General features: G+C 42.4%; 1 protein-coding gene across 6 annotated transcripts in view; it reads right to left on the bottom strand.

Moving 5' to 3' along the window:
* Positions 1–12,965, bottom strand: part of LOC133501824 (uncharacterized) — a 161,621-nt gene that overhangs the window by 42,399 nt on the left and 106,257 nt on the right. The gene's annotated exons all lie outside the window — the stretch shown is intronic.

The following is a 12,965-nucleotide window of genomic DNA, read 5'->3' as shown; positions in this document are numbered from 1 at the left end:
ACCCACTGTCCTCATGTCCTCCCACACAACATCCTTCAACTTTTTCTTTGGTCTTCCTCTCTCTCTTTTGCCTGGCAGCTCCATCCTCAGCACCCTTCTACCAATATACTCACTCTCTCATCTCCAAACATGTCCAAACTATCAAAGTCTGCTCTCCCTAACCTTCTCCCCAAAACATCCAACTTTGGCTGTCCCTCTCATGAGCTCATTTCTAATCCTATCCAACCTGTTCACTCCATGCGAGAACCTCAACATCTTCATTTCTGCTACCTCCAGGTCTGCTTTCTGTTGTTTCTTCAGAGACACCGTCTCTAATCTGCACATCATGGCCAGCCTCACCACTGTTTTATAAATTTTGCCCTTCATCCTGGCGGTTACTCTTCTGTCACATAGAACACCAGACACCTTCCGCCAACTGTTCCACCCTTCTTGGACCAGTTTCTTCACTTCCTTACCACACTCTCCATTGCTGTGCATTGTTGACCCCAAGAATCATCCATCTTTGCTATCTCTTGTCCCTGGAGCTTCACTCCTCCTTGTCCACCCCTCACACTCATGCACATATATTCTGTTTTACTTCGGCTAATCTTCATTACTCTCGTTTCAAGTGCAGACCTCCATCTTTAAATTGTTCTTCTGTCTGTTCCCTGCTTTCACTGCAGATCACAATATCATCTGCGAACATCATGGTCCAAGGGGATTCCAGTCTAACCTCATCTGTCAGCCTATCCATTACCACTGCAAACAGGAAGGGGCTCAGCGTGGATCCCTGATGCAGTCCGACCTCCACCTGAAATTCTTTTGACACACCAACAGCACACCTCACCCCTGTACTGCTGCCCTCATACATGTCATGTACTATTCTAACATATTTCTCTGCCACACCAGACTTGCGCATGCAGTACTACAGTTCCTCTCTTGGTACTCTGTCATAGGTTTTCTCTAGGTCTGCAAATACACAATGTAGATCCTTCTGTCCTTCTCGGTAATTTTCCACGAGCATCCTCAAGGTAAATAATGGATCTGTGGTACTCTTTCTCGGCATGAAACCATACTGTTGCTCGCAGATACTTACTTCTGTCCTGTCAAAATGCACGTCAATACATGCATGTTGGGTTAATTGAAGACTAATCTAAATTCTCCATCGGTCTGAATCTGATTAATTTATCTGGAATGCATCTGTCCAGCGTTTAACTGGCAACCAGTGTGCGCTGTACTCTGCCTCTCGCTAAAATGCTTTACTTCACCCGTGACCTTAATGACACAGTATGGATAAAAACTGAGGTAATGATAGCAAAAGACCAAGTATATTTTAAAATCACCACACAGCAAAAGTTGTCTTTCTTTTTAAAATGACTCTCTCTTTGAGATGGTGTCAATCAAAACTGAGCATCATTACTGTAAGTGATGTAAGTGTAACTGACTACCTAATGTTGTGGCCAGTGGGTGTATTCTGCACATTGCATGCGCCTAATACTCGAAGAAGCTTGTCGCCCACACATCTTCATGCCTCGTGCCTCCATGTACCTCCCCGTTGAACGTGCCTCGAGTGTTTTTATGGATGAAAGTGCAAGTGTGAAAGTAATACAAAGACATTCTTTTCCGTTCAGCTTGTCTGTCAGTTACAGTTTCATCTGTCTGGTGCAGATCTCTGATACTTTGCTAGCATTAAAGGCAACACGACTGCTGGGAATTGACAACGCATGGCTGTTATTTTTACAAGAGGGCTCTTCAACACATTGCATTTTCTTTTTTAAACCCGGCTGTGAATTTCTCACTTGTGAAGTCAGTCTTTATTTGGATCAAAAAGTTTACTTACCCTTAGTGTATTACAAGGAACTGTCTTTAGAATGTTTCCTTTCTTTCTTTCTTTCTTTCTTTCTTTCTTTCTTTCTTTCTTTCTTTCTGTAATGAGAGGAATCACTTGCAATAGCATCTGGATTCATCTGCGCAATTTTGTTTGTATTTAAATAGCATTCTAGTTAGTACTAAAAGGCCAGAGGATGTCAAGAAAATATCAATTACATTTTTATCTCCAATAAATGGACCACCAACCCCGCATCATGTTTTTCCAATGGGCAACTGTGCCTCAATTTCCTATATGCTGTTCTCCCGCTGTGTTCAAACTTAAAGGTTTGTGTGGCACACATGTCACCACATTAACAGTTATGACTGGATACTTAATATATGGTCAAAAAATGTAATGACTGTGTTTCTTGCTCTAAAAGCTCAAACCTAACCACATGCCGGTTGTGGGACCGCACATCCTAGACTTCACTGAGCACTTTTAGTGGTTTTTCTGGTGGATATGAAAAATTAAATGTTACAAGTGCAGTACTTGTTTGATGAAATGTATATTATTGGCGATGTAATGAGGAAACACGAACGTCTTTTGTTTTGAAGCAACAAATGAATCACAACCTGCCTGAATGGATGGATGTGTGCGTGGTCTGTTGAGCCATCATGGTACCGATGACTGAACATGACTCTGTAGCTGCGCTTTCTATCCCTTTGAACAGGAACTATAAAAATTCAGCTATTTTAATGATGAAATCATTTAAATTATTCAATTGAAACAGAAACCTAATGTAAATAATGGACCATAGGAAAAAAAAATGGAAAAATCCTACATAATCATAAAGTTGTTTGCTATAGACATGCATTGGAAAGGAAAGACCATCAGGGGCTCTGCCTCAATGGCCTGCCCTGACCGCACGACTCTGGTGAGCCCCTGCCGGATGACTGAGCTTCTCCCCCTATTTCTAAGGGAAAGCCCAGACACTGTACAGAGGAAACTCATTTCGGCAGCTTGTATCCGGGATTGTGTTCTTTCGGTAACGACCCACAGCACATGACTATAGGTGAGAGTAGGTCAAAGATCGACCAGTAAACTGAGAGGTTTGCTTTTCGGCTTAGCTTTTTCTTTACTACAACGGACCAATACAAAGTTTGTATCACTATAAACGCAGCACCAATTTGCCTGTCAATATCCTGCTCTTTTCTTCCCTCGGCTGCGAATTGCTCCCGTGAGAGTTGGAGAGCGGGGCTTGATGAAGCCAACGGAACCACATCATTTGTAAAAAGTAGAGATGCAATACTGAAGCCACTTAACCGGACCCCATCTTTACATCTGAGGTGCCTAGAAATTATATTCCTAAAGGCTATGAACAACCCTCACTGGAAAGGAGTCTGACTTACTCCCAGCAACGCAGATGAAGGGACTGAACAACTCATATCATGGGGTTCGGTACCCCATACAGCTGAAGCGCTCCAGACCAAACTCCCCGAGCGACATGGTCAAATGCCTTCTCCAAGTCCACAAAACACAAAATGGTTGGGGGAACTCCCATGGAACTTCAAGGACCCTACCTATTCCACGGCCAGGACAAAAACCATACTGGTGCTCTTAAATTGATATTCAACTTCCCGATAGACCCTCCTCTCCAGCACCCCTGAATAGGCCTTAACAGGGAGTCTGAGTCGTGTGATCCCCCTTTCCCATTTCATTTCCAATTCGTAAAAAGGAGGACCACCACCCCAGTCTGCCAATCCAGAGGCACGGTTTCTGATGTCCATGTGATGTCGCAAAAATGTGTCAATCAGGACAGCTCTACAACTTCCAGAGCCCTTTGGAGTGCAAATTTCATCTATCCACAGGGTGTTGAATTCGAGGAGGTTTTTAACCACCTCACTGACTTCAACCCCAGTGATAGGAGAGCTCACCTCAAAGAACCCATACTCTGCTTCCTCATGGGAAGACGTGTCGGTGGAATTGAGGAGGTCTTTGAAGTATTGTCCCCAATGACTCACAACATCCCTAATTGAGGTCAGCAGCGCCCCATCCCTTGTATCCATAGTGAAACTGTGGTACACTGTTTCCTCATACTGAGACGCTGGAACGTCCACCAAAACAGCATTTTGCTTCAGCTCCCGCGGGAGTCCCACAAGAAAAAGGCCCGACAAGACTTCTCCTTTAGCTTGATGGCATGCCCCACCTTTTGTGTCCGCCAACAGCTTTGGGGACTGCCGACACGACAGGCACCGGCTACGTTACAGCCACAGCTACGGTCAGCCGCCTCAGCAAGGGAGGCGCGTAATCTAGCTCACGCAGACTCGGTGTCCCCCGCCTCCCCAGGAACATGAGAAAAGTTCTGTCTGAGGTGGGAGTTGAAACACCTTCTGACAGAGGATTCTGGTAGACGTTTGCAGCAGACTCTCACTACATTTGGGCCTGCCACGTCGGACTGGCATCTTCCCCCACCATCAGAGCCAACTCACCAACAGGTGGTGGTCAGTTGACAGCTCTACCCCTCTATTCACCCAAGTGTCCAAGACATGCAACTGCAAGTCTGATGACACGCCCACAAACTCAATCATTGAATGGCGAACTAGGGTGTCCTGATGCCAAGTGCACATGTGGACAATCTTGTGCCTGAACATGGTGTTCATCATGGACAGTCTGTGCTGAACACAGATGTCCCATAACAGAACACCACCCAGGTTCTGATCGGGGGGCTTCTCCCAATCACGCCTTTCCAGGTCTCCCTGCTATTGCCCATGTGAGCAATGAAGTCCCCCAGCAGAACGATGGAGTGCACAGTGAGAGTGTTCTCCAACACTCCCTCTAAGAACTCTAAAAAAGAACTGCTGTCTGGTGCATAGGCACAAACAACATTCAGGAACCATCCCCCCCACCCAAAGGCAGAGGGAGGTTACCCTCTTGTCAACCTGGGTGAACCCCAACATACAGCCATGGAGCAATAACTAGAACCACATCTGCTCGGCGCATCTCACAGTGGCCAACTCCAGAGTGGAAAAGAGTCAAACCCCTCTCAAGAGGACTGGTACCAGACCCCGGGCCATGTGTGGAGGCGAGCCTGACCAAATCTAGTTGGAACTTCCTGACCTCACACACTAGCTCGGCGTCTTCCCCTGACAGTCAGGGGGATTGTTTCTTTACTGACTTTGATCGCAAGGTTGGAAAAATGCACAAACGCATACCCTGCTTTAGAAAATCTGTGGGAATTTGGGGGACAACGGGCATAAAAAACACAACTGCTGAAATGCTATACCTATTGAAATGACCAGTACGTAAGTTTGTTCAGGAGAAACTTGTCCGTGTGAGACTTTTATATTAGAGGTATTTCTGTCGCTCCGCATTATGGGAAACACAATCTAATGTGTTTATAATTGACTGGGGCCCCTGCAGACTCGCTGAATTTACTGCAGAGATCGCAGCTGCTGCACTATGGCTCGATGTGTGTGTGTGTGTGTGTGTGTGTGTGTGTGTGGTGTGTGTGTGTGTGTGTGTGTGTGTGTGTGTGTGTGTGTGTGTGTGTGTCTGAATGTATTGAAATGATGTGAGCAAATTCTGAGAAGAGCAGCTGTGTGCAGGTCGTGTCTTCACCTATCATGGTGATTTGTCACCCACATATTTGCTTTCACCTTTTGTGATACTGTGAGTGGATCGTACATTATGTGTCATGGTGGAATAGCCAGCATTTCCTGCACTTTACCTCGCATGCAGAGATGAGTAGCGTATACATAATCTTGAACATCATCAGATGTGACGTTTGTGTGTGTCTAAAAGCTTTCATTTAAGAGATTTAAAGAAACTGGCCATAATATAAGCACACACAAATGAGTCTGAATACTAGAGCTGTATCATAAATAAATTCATACATTCCAGACATAATAATAATACATTTTGACTGACACTTTTGGATAGGTATTTACTGAACAGTGGTGGTTTGTTGCATTGCACCAAACTGAGAGGCTCTTCTCATATTTTGTGATAATAAAGTGATGCAATGCAGTTGTAAACCGATGCAAACTGTCCATTTATTTTCTGTACCGCTTGTCCTCTTTCAATGACAGGGCACAGATAGACAAACTACCATTCAGTTGCACATTCACACCTATGGACAATATAGAGTCCTCCATAAAATCTCAATATGTGTGTTTTAGAAATGTGGGCTGAAGCCGAAGCTCCTGGATAAAATCCATCCAAGCATTAGGAGAGCATGAAAAACGGCATGCTGGAGCATAGATTCAAACTGTGAACCTTACAACTTTGAGGGAGATGAGACAACCAATAGTAACCTGTGCTTTCCACTGCAAACTAAATCCATAACAATAAAAATAGTTTCAAATTAACCCTTCTATTACAACTAATCATGATAAAGCCAAAAATAGTTTGTGCGTCAGCCCAGTTTTCTCATTCAATGGCATGAGAAAGTGTTTCCAAACTTTCGACTGGTAAATGAACATTGTCACAAAAAATACAAACGACAGCGGCATGTCAAGAAATAACAAGACCCAAAGCAAACAAGATGAATGCCGATTGTCTGTCAGAAGAAATGTGTGACTTTTTTTGGCACTTTCTTTGAAGAAAAGATAGATTAAATCTGTTTTTGTAGGTACACAAAACTGTCAATTCTCTTAACTGCACAGTGTTTTGAATGACGTTCACTATTAGATTTGATCTTTCCCACCATGTGTGATTTTTTAGGTTCTTTTATATGCAGTTTCTGAATAACATGAACAATTTCAATATTGATGTGAAATGTTTTTATTTAAAAAAAAAAAACCCATTCCTATTCTCCTTCCCCCTGTCTAAACTTTTAATGTGAATATATTGCTTGGGAAGAGGATACGGTAATCATATTCTATGTCCTCAATCTGACTTGATTAGTATTGACCTGTCCTTGGTTGATGATGTCAAAAGAAAGCAACTATAAGATGGCCATTGGAATTTGCATTGCATGGTTTTGTGTCACTAAAGTTCGTGACATCTCAATACAGAAGTATAATGAACAACATGAATAATGTAAGGCCACGATGCCACCCAAACATTTCCAGCTTGCGGCAGGAGAAAAAGTTTCAATGCAAATAAAAATAAATTCCTCTGTTATTTAGCTTTTTTTTTTGTTTGTATTTATTTAAATTTTGGGGGGTTTAGGTATCCATCAGATAATGACAACACTTTCATTTTCTTTGTCTTCTGACAGTCTGGACATAGAGTAAGCACCGTGCTCCTTACAGGTCAGTCATGGTAGGCTACTACGTCAGACATCTGGCTTGGGGAAGAAGATAATCATTGCTTGTGAAGATTTTGTTTTGTGTGTGGTCTGCTTACATGGTCATCTTGAGTACACCATAAACGATAAGAGCATTAGGCAGACATGCGTCGTGTGTGGGGTCTGTCACAGGTCAAAATTTGTTTACGATATTATGTGTTTGTGTGTAGCCTTGTATAGACAGTTACATTGTATTGTTATTCCAGTCTGGCGGAGGAGGAAGAGTGAAGCTCCAGGGAGAAGACATAGCGAGGGGTCAACAATACAGAGCAATGGAGAGTGTGCTAAGGAAGTGAAGAAATGGGTCCAAGCAGTGTGGAACAGTTGGCGGAAATTGTCTGGTGTTCTATGTGACAGAAGAGTAACCGCCAGGATGAAGGGCAAAATTTATAAAACAGTGGTGAGGCTGGCCATGATGTGCAGATTAGAGACGGTGTCTCTGAAGAAACAACAGAAAGCAGACCTGGAGGTAGCAGAAATGAAGATGCTGAGGTTCTCGCTTGGAGTGAACAGGATTAGAAATGAGGTCATTCGAGGGGACAGCCAAAGTTGGATGTTTTGGAGACAAGGTTAGAGAGAGCAGATTTTGAGGGTTTGGACATGTTCAGAGGCGAGAGAATGAGTATATTGGTAGAACGGTGCTGAGGATGGAGCTGCCAGGCAAAAGCGTGAGAGGAAGACCAAAGAAAAGGTTGATGGATGTTGTGAGGGAGGACATGAGGACAGTGGGTGTGAGAGAGGAAGATGCACGGGATGGGCTTCACTGGAAAAAGATGACAGGCTGTGGTGACCCCCAACGGGACAAGCAGAAAGGAAAAGAAGAAGAAGATGCTATGAAGTGTAGTAGACCCCCATTATTGGTGGGGATACGAAACTAGCCCAGGTGTGAAGAGTTCATTTCCACAAATCGATGAGGCTCCGTAAAAGTAGCTACAATTGCATATATTATTAGTTTAAACTATAAATATTCCATAGACTATGATTCTGAAACACTAAACTGGCAATTCAAACACAAATCTGCAAAAAATGCTACACCCTTAAAAATATATTACCTTGGACAGCATACGAAAACACCCTCTTCACGGCTTCCAGTGTGGTCAACGTTTGTGACATCTTCCCAATAGCAACTATTGTTTTTTTTTCCTCTTCCCATTATATGTAGCTAAGGTTGTGTGCTTACACTCCATCATATTGTGTTTGAAGGTGTTTAATAAGAGAGCAAGGCCCATTCAACAATACATGCTTTTATTCACAACTCGAGGACCAAGACCATTTGGGTCTGTTCCGCAGCACCTAGGCAACATTGGTGCTAAACATTTTGTAGCCCGTAATAAAATAAAAGTATTGTGTCACACACACACTCAAACATAACAAACAACAACAGAGAAGTACTTTTCAACATGGGAAAAGCTCGCCATGAGATTTCTTCTTACCGCCGACTATCGTTGATCCGACGCCGGGACCTTACCAATCATCGGTTATTATTGGTTATTATTACTTGTTGCTGCAGCAAGCTTCTTAGCCTCACATGAGCAGCTTCAGGCTTTCTAAGAATTATTCGGCATCCCGCTAAAGTACCAAACCCAAGTGCACAGAGTAGCTGTCAGTCGACTTAACCAAACACAGCAAGAGAGGCAGGCTACTTGATAAACTAAAGGCTATAACTACAGACATATCATAAAATACAAGACTCGGGCATCCAGCTACTGTGTGTGTGTGTGTGTGTGTGTGTGTGTGTGTGTGTGTGTGTGTGTAGACGTTCAGATGATGGAAGACAACTTCATGACAGAGATGAAGTGCTGGTGATAGTCCAGACCTTGTATATCTACCAAGGGAGTTTAGTGTTTTGTTCATGCTGTTTGGTTACATCCAGTCATTCACATTTGAAAAATGTATGGGTGTGGTCAGTCATGCCCGCAGATATAAAGTTACGGGTGTGGGCCACCAGTCATTCCTGCAGATATAAAGTTGCGGGTGTGTGTGCTGATTGTAATTATGAGTGTACCCCTTTAAGAGCAGGGGAGGGGGCGCTCAGGTAAACTAGGAAGTAGAAGTAGGCTGAGGAACAGCTCGTTTTTAAAGACCTTGTGCTTCCGTGTTAAAAAAAAAAAAGATGTCAGGCTATGTGGTTCACTGCGCTGGATCGGTTTTCATGTGCGCTGAGAGTGTGCAACAAGTGCGCAATTGCGCAGTGGCGCAGCTTAGAGGTAACATTGGTTAAGACTACTACTACTTAAGCGACGTCTTTCAATATATATGTATTTCTACTCGTAAAAAATATTACGCACGTGATTTTTCGTGCTGGACTGTGCAGATTTGCAAGTGCGATGGCACGCAGGCACATGCGTGTCTGTCAAATCACAGTGACTGGTTACATCCCATGGTGGGTCTCCAAGAGAGTATAGATAAACATGAGACTGCACACGCGTACGCCATATCTGTTCCAGTGATACATTCCAGAAAATTATGAAAAGGGTAGTTTTTCTGGGAATAACGGAAGCTGGAAACCTTAAAAATCTTTGAATCGGTAAACGTGCAAATGCCCTACCAATAATATGTGGGAGCGCACTGTGTATCATATATATTGATTGCTGTAAGGCTGTGCATGTTCAAACTTTTTAGTATATCAGAGTATAAGGATCGACGTTAACCTTCTTGTCTTTAGAAGATTTAGTGCTGCAGAGCGGATGGTGATCTTAAAGAGGACGCCTCCAGGCTGGTGATCACTTACTTCATTGAACAGTCATTCAAGTTTAAAGCTGCTGCGGTTACCAGGCTTTTCTCTGTGTGTATCCTTGGAGGACACATTATCATCTGCCGTTCATCCAGTCGCTTTTTGACAACAAATTAACTCCCAAGATGCTTGTAACTGAAAGAAAGAAACTGTTGTTGTGTCTATTGATTTTAGCTCAAGGGAACAAGAAGAATCAGGGCCATCTCCTGGCCAAATACAGGGGCGGTGAGTTAATTGACTCCATGTAATTAGGTTGTAGCTTGGGCTTGGCATTGCTACTCTGGTATCAATTATCAGTCAAAAGAAGACTTAACTAGAGGAAAAAAAGAACACTATATGTGTTTATTCGCCGTTCCCAGAAGATTCCAAGACAAATAAACAAAAAAACTAGAATACGGAAAAACGGTTCACTTGGGGAGTAAGCCTAAAAGTGACATCAGTGTTTAATACCTGCAGGCAACCTTCAGCTTACATCATCATGCATCAGAAAGCCTTCAATAACTTTTTTCACTCTTTTGAAAAACTTTCTTGTCTGTGAAAATAGTCAGCCTGTTAAACAAATTTGAAGACTAAAGACAGTCTTTAATAGTGCTGGTTTTAATGTATTGAATGATCAGGGGAAGGAAATGTTATTTTTCCTTCCTACTATATAGAGTATAATACATAATCTGTCTATGTCAAACATGCATGACCAAAGGCATGCCAATACATGTGTGCAACTGTATAACAAAGTACAAGTTGGGTTGTGGCAGTGATGAATGTATGCAATATGTGTTCGTGCCGGGGGCTTCCCATCATGAGTGCAGCATGAATCATTAGCATGAGGTAGTGAGAAGAAATCAAAGTAGATACATTAAAAAAAAAGGCTACGTGAAGACAAAATCTGACCAGGATGGAAATAAAAGAACAAAAAGATTAACTAATTGGAGCAGTAGATATGGAACAGAGATGTGACCCCAAATCTTTTGAATGCCAATCCATTGTGACATACAGTATAAGTTGTTAATGTCTCTAGATATTTTCTACAAAATGTACATAACAGTCATCTTTGGTGGAATTTTATACTGTAATCATCTCCTGCACATTTCGTCTCAAAACCGAAATTTGGGAAAAGGTTTTTGAAGTAACACTTTTACATTTAGACACCCTTACAGCAGAAATGAAAAGGTATGCCCAAAATATTTTTCTCAGATTTTTTTTCAATCACAGTTGATGGTACTGTACAATATATCTACAGGGATCACATTATTGTACTGTACCATGACTCAACGCAGTTACTCTTTCCTCGTTCTCTGCTTCTGCCTGCTCCCACTAATGCTGTGTTGCATTTATGGCGCAGAAGCAACTTTGTCTTATTTTTCAGTCGTTCTCTTCATTTTTGATGTTCAAGGTGGCAGATATCACTTCAGTTAGATTGCGTGCCTGTGCGTCAGCAGTCATGCCATGTGCAAATTGTAATTATTTTCCCCCCAAGTGATTAATTCATTCAATATGACCAACACAGCACAACACACCACACACATAAGGATATCGCCGTTAATGTTCACGTCTGTCCTCTCCTAAACCAGATGTCAGTTGCAGTACCAGCAACAAGCCTACCAGAAATGACAAAGAAAAAAGTAGAAGTAAAACAGAAGAAGCAAGGCTAACTGTTGTCTTATTTAGTAACTACAGTGCATTGCAGTTGGAAACTACTCTTGGGATTTTTAACCCTAACTGTAAGAATGTCTTTGAAATGAGCCCCTCCTTTCCGGGTTTCTGCAATTGCAATTTGTTTCGTATTTTTTGTAAAAGTGTTTCTGCTTTTGTCTTTGTGTTTCCTGAAATGTTAAAGTGTTGGTTTGGTTTTTCCTGTTTTCTGGACTATTAACGTGTTTTTTTGGGGGGGGGGTTTTTTGTATTTTCTGAAATGTTGGTGTTTCACAAGTGGTTATTGTTTTGGACTTCCAGGCCACCGTACTCGACTCATGCATTCACTCAGCAGACATTCCGCCTACAAACGGGCAGCATTCAAGAATCAGCCAATCCAGATGCCACCAGCAACTTAAATAAAAATGAAAATCAAGGCATGCATAAGCACAAAGGTCGGTGGTCTGCTTCTTTTCACGTTGCCAAAATTCAACAATGAATTCAGAGTTGAGTTACAAATGGTCATGCAACTAATTAGATTCCTAAGTCGAGGTTCCACTGTTTTTTGAAACAAAACACAAACATTATTATGGTTCAAGTTAAACATTTACAATTGCCAGTCTAAACACTTTGCTAACAGATAGGGGAGGAAAAGAAATAAAAAAACAAACAAACAAACAAAAAGAAAAATCACTCTTAACCCACATTACAAGATAAAACTCACGATAATCTTAACGGATACGGATGGATGGGATGCTCCAACTATCGGCCTTTTCTCTTAGTTTCTGTTTCTTTGTCATCGTCCCAAGTTGTGAAATGAATAGCGTGCTTTTGTTTGGTTTTTATGGCATTCTTTTAATCCTCTGAGACAGGAAAGAATACAGTTTGTCATTCAGACAGCCAGAAGGTACCTCATGTGTCTGATAGCATCAGTGAGGTCAGAAGAAGATTTGAAAGGATCATCTTTAGCGAGCCACTGACAACGCACAGTCATAGCAGCTACAGTATCTACTGTGTGTGTGTGTGCTCGGCCTGTGTGCTGATCCGTGACTGTAAGTGATCTGACTCCTTTTGGCTAGGCTGCCATTGTGATAACACTTATTGTGTGCGTGTGTCCCCCTGAGGCAGATATAGTGTGTTTCCAGGTAGGTGGTGGAGCCCAAAGATAGTCCTATTATCACCTTGTCATACACACGCACAGCGACTTGCGTCCACACACACACACACACACACACATGTGCACACTAATCTGTCCCTTGGCACACAAGCACACAGTTACACGGTTCCGATGGGTGACACACATCTCTGACGGACAAATGGAGCAAAAAGACAGGTGAAAATAAGAATGAAAATAAGTGAGCCATTGTATTTTTCCCTTCTTATCTGTCAATAACTCATATGCCATTTCACGTTTTATATTCTCTCTGTGGGAGGTTCCGGATAGTACCACATCACCGTGCTGTAATCTGTTTGTGTGTAGATGACAGAGCTGGTGTTAACACACAAATTGGCTAGTGTTACAC

This window comes from Syngnathoides biaculeatus, chromosome 6 (genome assembly GCF_019802595.1).
Source record: "Syngnathoides biaculeatus isolate LvHL_M chromosome 6, ASM1980259v1, whole genome shotgun sequence".
Classification (NCBI taxonomy): Eukaryota; Metazoa; Chordata; class Actinopteri; order Syngnathiformes; family Syngnathidae; genus Syngnathoides; species Syngnathoides biaculeatus.
The sequence above is the reverse complement of the archived record's forward strand: the minus strand, read 5'-3'. Positions and strand labels throughout refer to the sequence as shown.